The sequence below is a fragment of the Rana temporaria genome, chromosome 5 (assembly GCF_905171775.1).
Source record: "Rana temporaria chromosome 5, aRanTem1.1, whole genome shotgun sequence".
Taxonomy (NCBI): domain Eukaryota; kingdom Metazoa; phylum Chordata; class Amphibia; order Anura; family Ranidae; genus Rana; species Rana temporaria.
Window position 1 is genome coordinate 345,741,891 of NC_053493.1, and position 15,732 is coordinate 345,757,622.

Here is a 15,732-nt window from a genome sequence, read left to right on the forward strand (position 1 = left end):
CGGAATTTTGTGTAATAAAGACCAATCACTGCTGCCTTCTTTCTTTCTGCACAAGAAGAGAATACCCTCCAGCAATTTGGGGACTATTGTAGGCACTTCAGACAAAGGAAACTCCTAAAACAAAAGTTTTAAAACAAAATATTTTTTTGTATATCAGTATAAAAACATTGTTTTAAAATAGTTTGGCTTTTATATACAGTATTTGTATATTGGCAGCTCACACACAGGGCTGCCAAAATCTTACAAAAATACAAATCTTACATACAAAAAACAGAAAGCGAGACATCCAACGTGTTTCGAAAATATAGGTTTACAATGTTCTTCAGGGATGCTCATAAGCTGCTACGTATAAAGGAATTTCTATGATACAAAAACAATAATGAGTAACAAGTATAAAAATGTGTACAAACAGTGCCTTGAAAAAGTATTCATACCCATTGACATTTTCCACATTGTGCCATGTTACAACCAAAAACTTGATAGACCAACACAAAGTGGTACTTATTTATGAAATGGAAGGAAAATGATAAATGTTTTTTTACAAATAAATATGTGAAAAGTATGGTGTGCATTTGTATTCAGCCACCCGGAGTTAATTCTTTGTAGAACCACTATTTTCGCTGCAATTACAGCTGCAAGTCTTTTTGGGGATGTCTCTACCATCTTTGCACATCTAGAGAGTGACATTTTTGCTCATTCTTCTTTGCAAAATATCTCAAGCTCTGTCAGATTGGATGTAGAGCATCTGTGAACAGCAATTTTCAAGTCTTGCCACAGATTCTCAATTGGATTTAGGTTTAGACTTTGACTGGGCCATTCTAACATAAATATTGTATATGTTTAGGATTGTTGTCCTGCTGGAAGGCAAACCTCTACCCCAGTCTTTTGCAGACTCTAACAGGTTTTCTTCTAAGATTGCCCTGTATTTGGCTCCATCCATCTTCCCATCAACTCTGACCAGCTTCCCTGTCCCTTCTGAAAAACATCCTCACAACATGATGTGGCCACCACCATGTTTCACGCGGGGATGGTGTGTTCAGGGTGGTGTGCAATGTTAGTTTTTCGCCACACATAGCATTTTGCTTTTAGGCCAAAAAGTAAAATTTTGGTCTCATCTGACCAGAACACCTTCTTCCACATGTTTGCTGTATCCCCCACATGGCTTCTCCAGACTGCAAACAGGACTTCTTATGGCTTTCTTTCAACAATGGCTTTCTTCTTGCCACTCTTCAATAAAGGCCAGATTTGTGGAGTGCACGACTGATGCCCCGTACACACCATCACTTTATGTGATGAAAAAAAACGCTGTTTTTAAAAACGTCACTTTAATTGACCATGTGTGGGGGAAAACATCGTTTTATGTCTTGTAAAAAAATACCCAAAAAAATGTAAGCATGCTTCAATTTTATGTGTCGTTTTTCAAAACGTTGTTTTTTACTTCACAGAAATTGACTGTGTGTAGCAAAAAACTTTGTTTAAAAAGACGTTTTTACACCCGCGCATGCCCAGAAGCTAGTTATGAAGCAAGCTTCAATGGAAAAACGTGGTGGAACGTAACCTCGCTTTGCTAGAACATTGTGAGAAAAACTATGGTGTGTAGCCAACTTCGTCTTTGAAAATTGAAGTTTCAAAAAGGTAATTTTTTACTTCACAGAAAATCTCGTTTTTTTTCATCACATAAAGTGATGGTGTGTATGCGGCATAATAGTTGTCCTGTGGACAGATTCTCCCACCTGTGCTGTGGATCTCTGCAGCTCCTCCAGAGTTACCATGGGCCTTATGGCCGCTTCTCTGATGAATGCTCTCCTTGCCCAGCCTGCCAGTTTAGGTGGACAGCCACTTTTCTTTTTTGGATAATGGACTGAACAGTGTTCAAAGCTTGGGTATTTTTTACATTGTTTTTACTCCACTGCTGGTGGTGTGTCACCATTCCTTACCAAGGCTTTGTAAGTACCTTAATTCCGCTCTCTTTTGGACCATGTTATGCATGTGTAAATAGCGATGGATGCTCTAATGCATGTTTTATTTTATGGACCATATGTACCATTATTGCTAAAACCTTCCCTGAAGAAGGAGCTTTAAGGACTCTGAAGCGTGTTGGCGTCTCATTTATATATAACTCCTGTACTTTATAATCAGTGTTTTTTTGCCTTGTAGCTACAGACCACACATTTTTTCATGTCTTTTGTATGTATATTTTATACTGTAACTTCTTTTAAATATTTTTTTGATACCATTAAATACAATATATTTACTATTATGTATATTTGACCTTTGTACATTCCTTGAGCCTATAAAGTCCCAATCTTTTGAGGGGAGATTCTATTCTCTACAAGCAGGGGTAGAGCGAGATGCTAGCAGCTACGCTGCCAGATCAGCACTGGAGCCAAGCAGGGCCCGTGCTTTTATAAAGGCAGTTTGAGATTGAGAAAAGACCAATCACAAGCAGGGAGAGGATCCTATCTTAAGAAGGCTGGTCATCCCCAGTGGGGGCAGCTCAGGAGTAAGCATGAGCCAATCAGGCATAAAGGGAAGGTCTAAACAAAGAGAGTAGCTCCACGTCTCCGGGCCGGCGATGCACAAAGGTGGCCATGGGCTGGATCGGGTGGAGAGAGGCCAGGGCACATAGCCCAACCAACACCAGGAGCAGCAAGCTCAGGGTGGGTGAAGCCACGCTCACCATCCAGCCCAGATGGTTAACAATGCCACACAAGTGGGACATCGATGGCCTGAGTGCGCCTGGTAACAAGGCAGACCAAAACAAGAGGGGCCCAAATACCACCCTGTCCTATATGAGGGAAAAGGGAGGCATTTTAAAGTTAATATCATTGAGACAAACTGTCGATTAAATAAAGGCAGGGAAAGGCAACTGGATATATAGCACGGCCAGGCACCGCCGTATACAGTATGCAAACATCTGAAACATAACAAATGAAATTCATCAGCAGAAATACAATTTAGCATGTGATATAAGCTAGCAATGTTATACAGTAATCAACCAAAATTTAAAACATAGGACAGTGATTGGTGCAAGCCTGTATAGCAAATACAGTCTTTCATAACGTGGCTGAGTCAACTGTCTATGGGTATTAAAGCGGGGGTTCACCCTTAGAGGGCACTTTTCCCCCTTAGATTCCCGCTCGTTTTTACTAGGGGAATCGGCTATTTATTTTAAAATATGTGCAGTACTTACCCGTTTACGAGATGCATCCTCTCCGTCGCTTCCGGGTATGGGCTTCGGGAATGGGCGTTCCTTCTTGAGTGACAGTCTTCCGACGGTCGCATCCATCGCGTCACGATTTTCCGAAAGAAGCCGAACGTCGGTGCGCAGGCGCAGTATAGAGCCGCACCGACGTTCGGCTTCTTTCGGCTACGAGTGACGCGACGGATGCGACCGTCGGAAGCCTCTCGGAAGGCTGTCACTCAAGAAGGAACGCCCGCTCCCGAAGACCCATACCCGGAAGCGACGGAAGAAGATGCAGCTCGAAAACGGGTAAGTACTGCTCATATTTTAATACAAATAGCCGATTCCCCTAGACCGAACGAGCAGGAAGCTAAGGGGATAAAATTTTTTTTTTTACAAATGGGTGAACTCCCGCTTTAAAGATGCGTGAATTGAGCCATATATGGGAGAAATGCAGATGGAATGAACAGTAGAATAATAGACAGGGAGACATGCAGGTGACAAAATGGAAAGGTACAGAGCAATCAACCCTAAAATATAACCCCCCCCCCAGATAAATCCCTCCAGAAAAGGTTTGCAGGAGATTTTTGGTCTTCATTTAAGCGGAGTGAAGAGGTAGCGTTAAGTTTAAAAATCCACACACTCGAAGAGGCATTTGTTCCAGTCTCCCCTACATGGATCAATTACTAGAAATTTAATCTGGGGGAAGTGCCCCCCATAAATGCTTGCCACATGCCTCCCAAGTGGGAGGTCTGTGTTGCAAGTCTTTATTCTTCTGCAAGTCTTGATTTCTGCAGGGTGACTGGTCTTGTATCTGCCCCCTTTAGTTTTCAGAAGGCAGCCTGCAGTGGGTGGGGCTTGTGTCATGGTCTTACCTCTTTGCAGGCTTCTCATCACTGACATGTGCTGGTGGCCATCTTGCTTCATGGGGTTCTTGTAACCTGCCTCACTCTGCGGCTCCTCCTTCCCACTGGGAGGAGCTGGCTGCTCTGCATATATATATGACGGCAGCTGCAGCATTTCCTTGCTTGGGCCTCTCGTCTGTTACCCCTTCTGTGATCGTGCTGCTTGTTCCTGGTTTCCGACCCGGCTACGGACGTTCCTTCTGGTTCCTGATCCCCGGCTTCGTTTCACCCCGTCTCTGGCTACAGACTCCGGCTTGGCTGACGTTCTTCCCTGGCTATCGACCCTTGCACTGTTGGACGACTCTTCTGGCGGTTACGATCGTCAGTGTGGACTTTGACCTTGCTGTTTGGTTTTCAATAAAGATCCTCTTATTCATGTATCTGTTTTGTACGTCTGATTCATGCTTTCATGACATTAGGCCCAAGCCATGAATCCTGACGGTGCAGGGCCATCCTCTCTACCCATGCTGGTTGCCTGATCTCGTTGCTCTCGGACAAGGCCTTGGCCTATGGGAGAACAATAAATCGGTGGTTGCCGAGTTTTCCGGTTTTGTTGCTTCTCTTCGGAGGGCTTTCGATGTGCCGGCTGGCTCTGCCTCTGCTGCGAAGCTCCTCATGTCCATCAGACAGGGTTCACGATCGGTAGCCAAATACGCCATTGAGTTTCGTACCCTGGCAGCAGAGGTGGGCTGGAATAATGAGGCTCTGGTGGCTGCCTTCTCCCATGGTCTCTCTGACACCTTGAAAGATGAGATTGCGGCTAAAGACCTACCCATGGAGCTCGAGGCTCTCATTTCTTTCCTGATATTGATTGACACCAGACTCAGGGAGAGACCTTCCTTTAAGGAGAGCCTTGCGGAGGCCTCCTAACAGTTTGGCGCCTACGTTTGCTTTCCCACCCATTCCTCCCTCTCCTCCCACGCCTCCTGGGGTTGACGTGTCTGGGGGTGAGCCCATGCAACTGGGGTTTGCTCGCCTGTCTGAGGGGGAGAGGGCACTTCGGAGACGTGAGGGTTGTTGCATGTACTGCGGCCTCAATGGGCATTTTCGGTTGTCATGTCTGAACCGTCCGGGAAACGCTCGCATCTGAGATCCTGTCGGCGACAGATCTTGGGTGGAGTTTTCTCGTCCCCGGTTTTCCGTGCTGAGAAACCACTGCTCACCGTTGTCCTCTCCTGGGCCGGGGCTCGGTGGAGGCCCAGGCGTTGGTGGATTCGGGTGCTGGTGGCCTTTTCATCGACAGTAGATTTGCTGCCGCAAACTCCATTCCTCTGCAGGTTCGAGCTTCTCCGCTGGTTCTTGAGGCGATTGACGGCAGACCCCTTCAGCCGCCGCAGGTGATTCATGAGACCCTTCCAGTGGAGATAGCCATTGGGGCCGTTCACAGGGAATCGGTCTGCCTTCAAGTCATTTTGTCTCCTCACTACTCGGTGGTCTTGGGGTACCCCTGGCTCCAGAGGCATAATCCGACTTTCGATTGGAGATCGGCCGAGATCCTCTCGTGGTCCCCACAGTGTGGGGCTAGTTGCATCCATGGGCCTGTCAAGGTGTTGTGTGCCTCCTCGGACTCCGTGTTGCCTTCTGAATACAGGGAGTACCTAGATGTATTCAATAAGGTGCGGGCGGGTGCTCTGCCTCTGCACCGCCCATACGATTGTGCCATAGATTTACAACCTGGTGCCATTCCTCCTCGTGGCAGGTTATATCCACTGTTGGTTGCTGAGAATGAAGCCATGGAGGAGTACGTGAGGGAGGCGCTTTCCCGGGGGCACATTCGCAAATCCTCTTCCCCAGCGGGGGCTGGATTTTTCTTTGTAAAAAAGAAGGGCGGAGAGTTGAGGCCTTGCATCGACTATAGGGGCCTAAATTGCATCACGATCAAGAATGCATACCCGATTCCGTTGATTTCCGAGTTGTTCGACCGTCTCAAGGGGGCTACGGTCTTTACCAAACTCGACCTGAGGGCTGCATATAACCTTGTAAGGATCAGGGAGGGTGATGAGTGGATGACCGCGTTCAACACCAGGACCGGTCATTACGAATCCCTGGTTATGCCCTTTGGGTTGTGCAATGCGCCCGCAGTCTTTCAGGAATTTATCAATGATGTTTTTCGTGACCTGTTGCAGCAGTGTGTAGTGGTCTATTTGGACGATATCTTGGTTTACTCTGAATCCATGGAGGTCCACATTTCGGATGTCAAGCGAGTGTTGCAACGGTTACGAGAGAACAAGCTTTTCTGTAGGCTTGAGAAATGCGAATTTCACCGGTCCCAGTTAACCTTCTTAGGTTACATCATTTCCGCGGAAGGGTTCTCCATGGACCCTGAGAAGGTTTCGGCAGTCCTACAATGGCCACAGCCCACTGGTCTTCGTTCCCTGCAGCACTTTTTGGGCTTCGCCAATTATTATCGGAAGTTCATCAGGGACTTCTCCATGCTGGCCAAGCCTCTCACGGATCTGACCAGGAAGGGCAGTAATTCCCATGATTGGCCGGCCGAGGCCATCCTGGCTTTTGAGGCTCTAAAATCAGCCTTTGCTTCGGCTCCCATACTGTCTCATCCCAATCCTGGGTTTCCCTTTCGTCCTTGAGGTGGATGCGTCTGACACCAGAGGGTCCCCTGTGGGTTCTACTCCAGGAAACTGTCGCCCGCGGAGTGCAACTACCAGATTGGTGACAGAGAGCTGTTAGCTATCGTGCAGGCTCTCAAAGGATGGAGGCACTTGCTGGAGGGTTCTGTGGTTCCGGTTCTCATCCTGACGGACCACAAGAATCTGACTTACCTTTCGGAGGCCAAGAGATTGACACCCCGTCAGGCCAGATGGGTCTGTTCCTGTCACGCTTTAATTACGTGGTTTCCTACTTACCCGGTTCCAAGAACGTCAGGGCGGATGCCTTATCACGTCAATTCTCCGAGCTGTCCAGGGAGGATTCGATACCGACTTCAGTCATACCTTCAAATCAGATCCTGGCCGCCATCCGCACCAGCTTGACCTCTCCCCTTGGAGAGCAGATTCTGGCGGCCCAATCCGGTGCTCCATCTGGGAGACCCAATGGTAGATGTTTCGTGCCTGAGGAGTTGCGTACCCGGTTGTTGCGAACCTACCATAACTCCAAGACCGCGGGGCATCCTGGAAAGAATCAGCTGTCCTGGGCTGTCTCACGTTTGTTCTGGTGGCCTTCTCTACGGTCTGACATTGCCGCATATGTAGCGGCATGCTCTATTTGTGCCCAGAATAAATCCCCCCGACACCTTCCGTTGGGACTTCTACAGCCCATTCCCAATGGGGAGCGCCCATGGTCACACCTGGGGATGGACTTCATTGTGGACCTTCCGGTGTCCCATGGCCATACGGTCATTCTCATGATTGTGGATCGGTTCTCCAAAATGTGCCACTGTGTTCCATTCAAGAAGTTACCCACTGCACAGGAGTTGGCCACGGTTTTCGCCAGGGAGGTCTTCCGGTTGCACGGTTTGCCTAAAGAGATAGTTTCGGATCGAGGGAGTCAGTTTGTGTCCAGGTTCTGGCGTGCTTTTTGCTCTCAGTTGGGTATTCGACTCTCCTTCTCTTCAGGTTACCACCCTCAGTCCAATGGGGCCGCAGAGCGATACAATCAAGCCCTGAAGCAATTCCTTCGTTGCCATGTCTCCGATCATCAGGACGATTGGGTTGACCTTCTGCCTTGGGCTGAGTTTGCCAGGAACACGGCGGTTAACTCTTCCTCTGGGATGTCTCCCTTCATGGCCAATTATGGATTCCAACCTGCCGTATTACCGGAGTCATTCTCTCCCCAAGATGTTCCGGCTGTGGAGAACCACCTTTCTGCCCTACGTGCTTCATGGGTCCAGATCCAGAGGTCCCTCGGGGTCTCTGCGCAGCGCCAGAAGCTCCAGGCTGATCGCAGACGGTTGCCTGCTCCTTTCTACCAGGTCGGAGATCGTGTATGGTTGTCCACTTGCAATCTCAACCTCCGAGTGCCTACTCCTAAGCTGGCTCCTCGCTTTGTTGGTCCCTTCCGTGTGCTCCGCAGGGTGAACCCAGTTGCCTATGCTCTCGCGCTTCCACCTGGTATGTGGGTTTCCAATGTGTTTCACGTTTCCCTGTTAAAACCACTAATATGCAATCGTTTCACCTCCTCGGTTCCTCGGCCTCGTCCGGTCCAGGTGGGCGATCATGAAGAGTACGAGGTGAGCAATATCCTGGACTCACGCTTGGTCCCTGGCCAGTTGCAGTTCTTGGTCCACTGGCGTGGGTATGGTCCAAAGGAGCGTTCCTGGGTTCCTTCCGCAGATGTCCATGCTCCTGCCCTCCTCCGAGCCTTCCACACACGCTTTCCCCAGAAACCGTATTTTGCGCCGCGGAGGAGGGGCCCTTGAGGGGGAGGTACTGTCATGGTCTTACCTCTTTGCAGGCTTCTCATCACTGACATGTGCTGGCGGCCATCTTGCTTCATGGGGTTCTTGTAACCTGCCTCACTCTGCGGCTCCTCCTTCCCACTGGGAGGAGCTGGCTGCTCTGCATATATATATGATGGCAGCTGCAGCATTTCCTTGCTTGGGCCTCTCGTCTGTTACCCCTTCTGTAATCGTGCTGCTTGTTCCTGGTTTCCGACCCGGCTACGGACGTTCCTTCTGGTTCCTTATCCCCGGCTTTGTTTCACCCCGTCTCTGGCTACAGACTCCGGCTTGGCTGACGTTCTTCCCTGGCTATCGACCCTGGCACTGTTGGACGACTCTTCTGGCGGTTACCATCGTCAGCGTGGACTTTGACCTTGCTGTTTGGTTTTCAATAAAGATCCTCTTATTCATTTATCTGTTTTGTACATCTGATTCATGCTTCCATGACAGCTTGCTAGGTGAAATATGGGATTATACCTTGTTATGTGCAGCACAGTGATGATGTCATAGCTACAGCATAGCTACAGTCATAGCGCAGCTATAGCTACAGCTACAGCATTTTACTATTTCTGCATCACTTAATTGCCTATCTTCATGTGACACTGATCTGGAATTTCCCTCAGTTTGAAGTGTTTGCATTAGTTCATGAAATTTTGAACACAGTGAAGTATCATCGACAATTACACTTCTACTTATTGTTACCTTGCTTGTGTATTGATGTTGAATTTTGTATCCCTTTTGAGATTCACTGCACCCCACAAGTACACCTTCCTTTGTGTGATCATTCCATTTTGTATGTTTTGCTTTTGGGATGTGCACATACAGTAGGCTTTGCTTCCAAACCAGCTCATATGGAGTTTTCACAAGGCATTTTCCTGGTAGTGGATTTTGGAGATAGCATGAGGTCATAATTGCCTCTCCCCAGTATGTGGTTGAAATTTGTGCATCAAACTGCATGGTTCTTCCACTCTCACATAAAGTATGGTTATTTAACCCCATTTTGTCCTGGGTTGTATGTACAGTAGTTTGAAATTTTATGCCACGCTTTTTGAGAATCACCTGTGTGTTATCACTTGTATATTCAGTTCCATGGTCTGTGCACAATACACTTGGCATTTTTCCAGATATGTTGCTTACTTGAGCTAAATACTGTCCAGGTTTCTCTGGTACTTCACTTTTGTTGTGTAGCAGACTTGTGCCTCGTTTCCACTGAGCGGATCGGTTCGGTACGGTTCAGTACGGTACGCTATTTTGGGTGTTTCCATTATGAAAGTGTGCCATAAAACCAAACCGTACCGGACCATTCTGGGTCCTGCTTCAGATGTGGGGCCATAGAAAATGGAGCAGTTCGGTTAGGGTGGAGCTGCAATACATTCCACTGATTGTTGGATGCGCTAGGCATTTTTTCTAAACCCTGTATGGTCCCTGACGGTCCGATTTGCAGTGGAAACGCTCACCAGAATAGACCGGTCCATTCTAACCGTTCCAAATTTACTGACCCGAACCGTTCCGTTCAGTGGAAACGAGGCAATAGTGTAGTATACCTGGAGTAATCGTCTATAAAAGTGAGAAAATACCGCTTCAATTTTTCCTTTTGAACTGCAGAGGTTTATTAGCTCTGCGGTTATTCTGCTTCAGAAAGGCTTTTCTTGTAATTTTTCCTTTTATACAGCTGGTGCATTTCATTGTTTGATCACATTCACTCATTTTTATTCCACTTAAATAGTCATTCTCAGTTAATTTCTTTATTATGTCATGACTTCTGTGTCCAAGGCATCTGTGCAATGTGTGAATACAGCTTGAATGTTTTTCCTCCTTGGCAGTATTAGCCACCTCAATGCAGTTCAGCTGATACAGATCATCTGTAATTTTAGCCTTTCAAAATAAGATATCCCCTTTGTGATGGCACAACTGTTATCTTGAAAGGTCACTATATTGTTTTGTTTTGTGAGCTTGTTCACTGACAAAAGGTTAGTTTCAAGAACAGGGACATAGAGAACATTGTTCACAGATATCTTTCTGATGACACTCTGGGAAATAGGACGGTAAATAATCTGTCTCCTATTCCTTCTAGTTACATTATTGCCCATTAGCTTTTTCTGTTTTACTCTAGGTGAGTAAAGAAATTTCTGTCATTTGTCATGTAAATCATAGTACCTGAATTAACACACCATGCCTGCAAAGATGAGGTGCAACTTTTGTTTTGAAAAACATATTTATTTTCTGAAGCAAAATCAGTGTCTTTCTTTCACACTTTTGACCTTTTGTAGTTTAGTTTGTTTTTTGCATTCTACCTTTCCAGATTTTGCAATCTGCTTTTAAATGACCTTGTTTCTTGCACACAAAACATTTACCGGGATGTGTTTCTTGTTGCATGATACTGTTTTTTTTCCTACTTTTAATCTTTAAAGCAGACTCTGCGACAGAAGCACCGTCACTATTAATGCTTTCTGTTTTTTTCTTATATTCATCCACAAGCTTTCCCTTAACATATTCGAATTTCAGTTCCTCATCTGAACGTGATCAAGTGCTGTAACAAGTGTTTCAGTAATAGTAATCCTCCTCCTCCAGCTCTTATGCAGCTGAGAAAATACACAATGCGATCACTTATAAAAAAGGGAAAAAAGGTATTTATACTGTTCTTTTATATCTCTACACACATGTTTTGCCTTTAATTTCTATTTTTAACTGGGTTGTTTTACAAGGTGATTGTTTACAATCACTTTAACTGTAGAGAACAAACAGGAAACTTTATTATACAGATAAAGGACATAGAGTTTTACCACATAGATCAGCTACAAACTTATAAACACCACCATCTACTAGCTGTACACAAATAAATGCGCAATGTATTTCACCACTGCTTGTATTTCTCAGCCTTAAGGACACCATTAATCCTGACCAAATCTCCAACTCCCTTTGCAGAAATGCAGCACTTAAAGGGTTACTGAAGGAAAGAAATGTTTTTCTATAAAATAACAAACATGTTACTTACCTCCACTGTGTAGTTTGTTTTGCACAGAGTGGCCCCGATCCACGTCTTCTGGGGTCCCTCGGCGGCTCTCTCTTGTCCTCCCCGCAAGAACTCATCACCTTTATGCGAGAGAGCTTGCATGGTGATGAGTCCTTGCGGTTGCGCTCACTGTATCACTCGGCCCCGCCCCTCTACGCGCCGCGTCACTGGATGTGATTGACAGCAGCGCCAGCCAATGGCTGCGCTGCTCTCAATCCATCCGCTCTTGTATGCAACACAAGTTTGAACCAGTTTGAACCAACATTCCGTCTGAAAAAAAATCCACGGTTTTCTTGTCAGAATTTCCGATCGTGAGTATGCGACATCAGTCAATCAATAATTATTATGTTTATATATTGATTTCTCCAATGATTAGCTTCATTCCAAGACCCCTAGACCTATGCTTTTCCTTTCGATAAACAAAAAAATAATACTTTTAAACTTTTTTTTATCCTGACTATAATAAACATGGAAAACATGCACATATCTAATATAAATTCCTCTCAGATAGTTTTTGGAAAGCTGAACCCTTTGAAAGATGGTGCTGACAGTATCATAGACTGATCGAGAAATATCTTCAAATACAGCCAAGCATTGCATCAGAATCTTCTGTTCACAAAGAATGTTCACAAAGAAATTGAAACACGAAGACTTAAAGGATAACTTTATGAAAGTAACATTATCTTACATAGTTAGTCAGGTTGAAAAAAGACACAAGTCCATCCAGTTCAACCACAAAAAATAAACAAACAAAATAAAAAACACAGTACAATCCCATACACCCAACTCCATACCCACAGTTGATCCAGAGGAAGGCAAAAAAACCCAGCAGAGCATGATCCAATTTGCTACAGCAGGGGAAAAAATTCCTTCCTGATCCCCCGAGAGGCAATCGGATTTACCCTGGATCAACTTTACCTACAAATCTTAGTACTCAGTTATTTTATGTACATTTAGGAAAGTATCCAGGCCTTTCTTAAAGCAATCTACTGAGCTGGCCAGAACCACCTCTGGAGGGAGTCTGTTCCACATTTTCACAGCTCTTACTGTGAAAAAACCTTTCCGTATTTGGAGGTGAAATCTCTTTTCCTCTAGACGTAAAGAGTGCCCCCTTGTCCTCAGTGTTGACCGTAAAGTGAATAACTCAACACCAAGTCCACTGTATGGATCTCTTATATATTTGTACATGTTGATCATATCCCCCCTAATTCTCCTCTTCTCAAGAGTGAATAAATTCAGTTCCTCTAATCTTTCCTCATAGCTGAGCTCCTCCATTCCTCTTATCAGTTTGGTTGCCCTTCTCTGCACTTTCTCCAGTTCCCCAATATCCTTTTTGAGAACTGGTGCCCAAAACTGAACTGCATATTCCAGATGGGGTCTTACTAATGATTTGTACAGGGGCAAAATTATATCTCTGTCTCTGGAGTCCATACCTCTCTTAATACAAGAAAGGACTTTGCTCGCTTTGGAAACCGCAGCTTGGCATTGCATGTTATTATTGAGCTTATGATCTACCAAGACCCCCAGATCCTTCTCCACTACAGATCCCCCCAGTTGTACTCCCCCTAGCATGTATGATGCATGCATATTCTTATTCCCTAAGTGCATAACTTTACATTTATCAACATTAAACCTCATCTGCCACTCAGTCGCCCAATTAGACAGAGCATTGAGGTCGGCTTGTAAATTGGCGACATCCTGCAAGGACGTTATTCCACTACATAGCTTGGTGTCATCTGCAAAGACAGAAATGTTACTTTTGCTCTCAGACCCAATATCATTTATAAATATATTGGAAAGTAAGGGTCCCAGCACTGAACCTTGGGGTACACCACTGATAACATTGGACCATTCAGAGTAAGAATCATTAACCACGACTCTCTGAATTCTGTCTTTCAGCCAGTTTTCTATCCATTTACAAACTGATATATCCAATCCTGTAGACCTTACCTTACACATGAGCCGTGTGTGGGGAACTGTATTGAACGATTTTGCAAAATCCAAATATATCACGTCCACAGCCACGCCTCTGTCCAGGGTTTTACTTACCTCTTCATAAAAGGAAATCAGGTTTGTCTGACAACTTCTGTCTTTCATGAATCCATGCTGTCTGCTGTCTGCTTTTAAAACAAATTTATTTTTACAGAAAAATAAAATTTTGTTAAACCCAAATCTAAAATATACATGCAAACTAAAATCCTAAATCCCTTTTTTAAAAGACAATAAGGAATTACCCTTAATTAGTCATACGATTTCCACTTCCCAAAGTTTTAACACAGGGGTAATGATCTTTATTTTAGCCATATGATTGGAATTTTCATCTTTCAGTGCTTTTGGATTCAACTGAAAATAACTGTCACTTTTTTTGAAAACCATTCTCCCTATTTTGATGTGTTAGCATTACTATCATCAGTGCTAGCAGAAACTGCACCTAAAATCTTCCCTCAACCTACCAATAATCTTTACCCTTATTAAATATGAATGATCTATCTTATTGGAAGAGGTGAGGGCATCATTTTACCTCCTGTCCACTCCTCCTATTGTAAGATTTGACTTTTTTGTGTCTAAAATAGCAGCTGGTAATTAGGTTAGGTCTGATTTCCCTAAGGGGTGGTGCATAGATACACCACTCACATGCCAATTGATCTGAGCTGTTCTATGAGCACTTTAAAGGGGAGTTCCAGTCTGGAAAAATAAATTAAAAGTCAGCAGCTACATATACTGTAGTTGCTGACTTTTAACATAAGCATGTTAACCTTTGCAGGGATCCCGCAATGCCAGCACACCTAGCTAATTCAGCTATTGGTTGTGGGTGCAGGCGCCGCCATCTTTACTAAGGGAAACGGGAAGTTAAGTCTTGCGGCTTTACAGCTTGTTTCATACTGCGCATGCACGAGTCTCGCTGCGCTTTCTGAATGGTCCCGCTCTCTTGTGGGAACTCTGTGAGGCAGCCAAGGGGGAAGTAGGAGGGACTGGAAATGTTGTACATCGCCACAAATGATCTTACACAGAAGTGGGAGCGGGAACCTGGTTTTGACAGGTATCCGCTCCCCCCAAAAAAAAGTGTGGCTGTGGAGTTTCCCCACCTTTTGGCTGGAGCTCCACTGTAAACTCAAAAGCACTGAATAGCAGGGTAAATGCCAGCATTAATTTCTTGTTGTCCTCTAGCAACAGGATGTGGTTGTATATGTTTTAACATTTTCAGGGGCATATTTATTGAGAAACAAACATTCACTGCTTATTTTCCATTATTATATTATATTATTATACAGGATTTACCATATTTTTCGCTCCATCTAAATATAAGACCCACCTAGGTTTTAGAGGAGGAAAACACGAAAAAAAATATTCTGAACCAAATGGTGTACTAAAATATTTTCCAGTGCCCATGGAATGCAGTCTGACCATTGTCAAAAAATGCAGAGTGACCATTGCCATAATAAATGCAGAGTGACCATTGCCCATAGTAAATGCAGAGTGACCATGCCCATAGTAAATGCAGAGTGACCATTGCCCATAGTAAATGCAGAGTGACTATACCCATAGTAAATGCAGAGTGACCATGCCCATATTAAATGCAGAGTGACCATGCCCATAGTAAATGCAGAGTGACCATTGCCCATAATAAATGCAGAGTGACCATGCCCATATTAAATGCAGAGTGACCATGCCCATAGTAAATGCAGAGTGACCATTGCCCATAATAAATGCAGAGTGACCATGCCCATATTAAATGCAGAGTGACCATGCCCATATTAAATGCAGAGTGACCATGCCCATATTAAATGCAGAGTGACCATTGCCCATAATAAATGCAGAGTGACCATGCCCATAGTAAATGCAGAGTGACCATGCCCATAGTAAATGCAGAGTGACCATGCCCATAGTAAATGCAGAGTGGCCATGCCCTTAATAAATGCAGAGTGGCTATGCCCATAGTAAATGCAGAGTGACCATGCCCATAGTAAATGCAGAGTGACCATGCCCATCAGTGGCGGCTGGTGCTCAAAATTTTTGGGGGGGCGCAAACGGAAAAAAAAAAATTGCAGCCTCACTGTGCCCATCACATGCAGCCACTGTGCCATCAAACGCAGCCACTGTGCCATCAATTGTCACCACTGTGCCATGCCATCAAACGCAGCCACTGTGCCATCAATTGTCACCACTGTGCCATGCCATCAAACGCAACCACTGTGCCATCAATTGTCACCACTGTGCCATGCCATCAAACGCA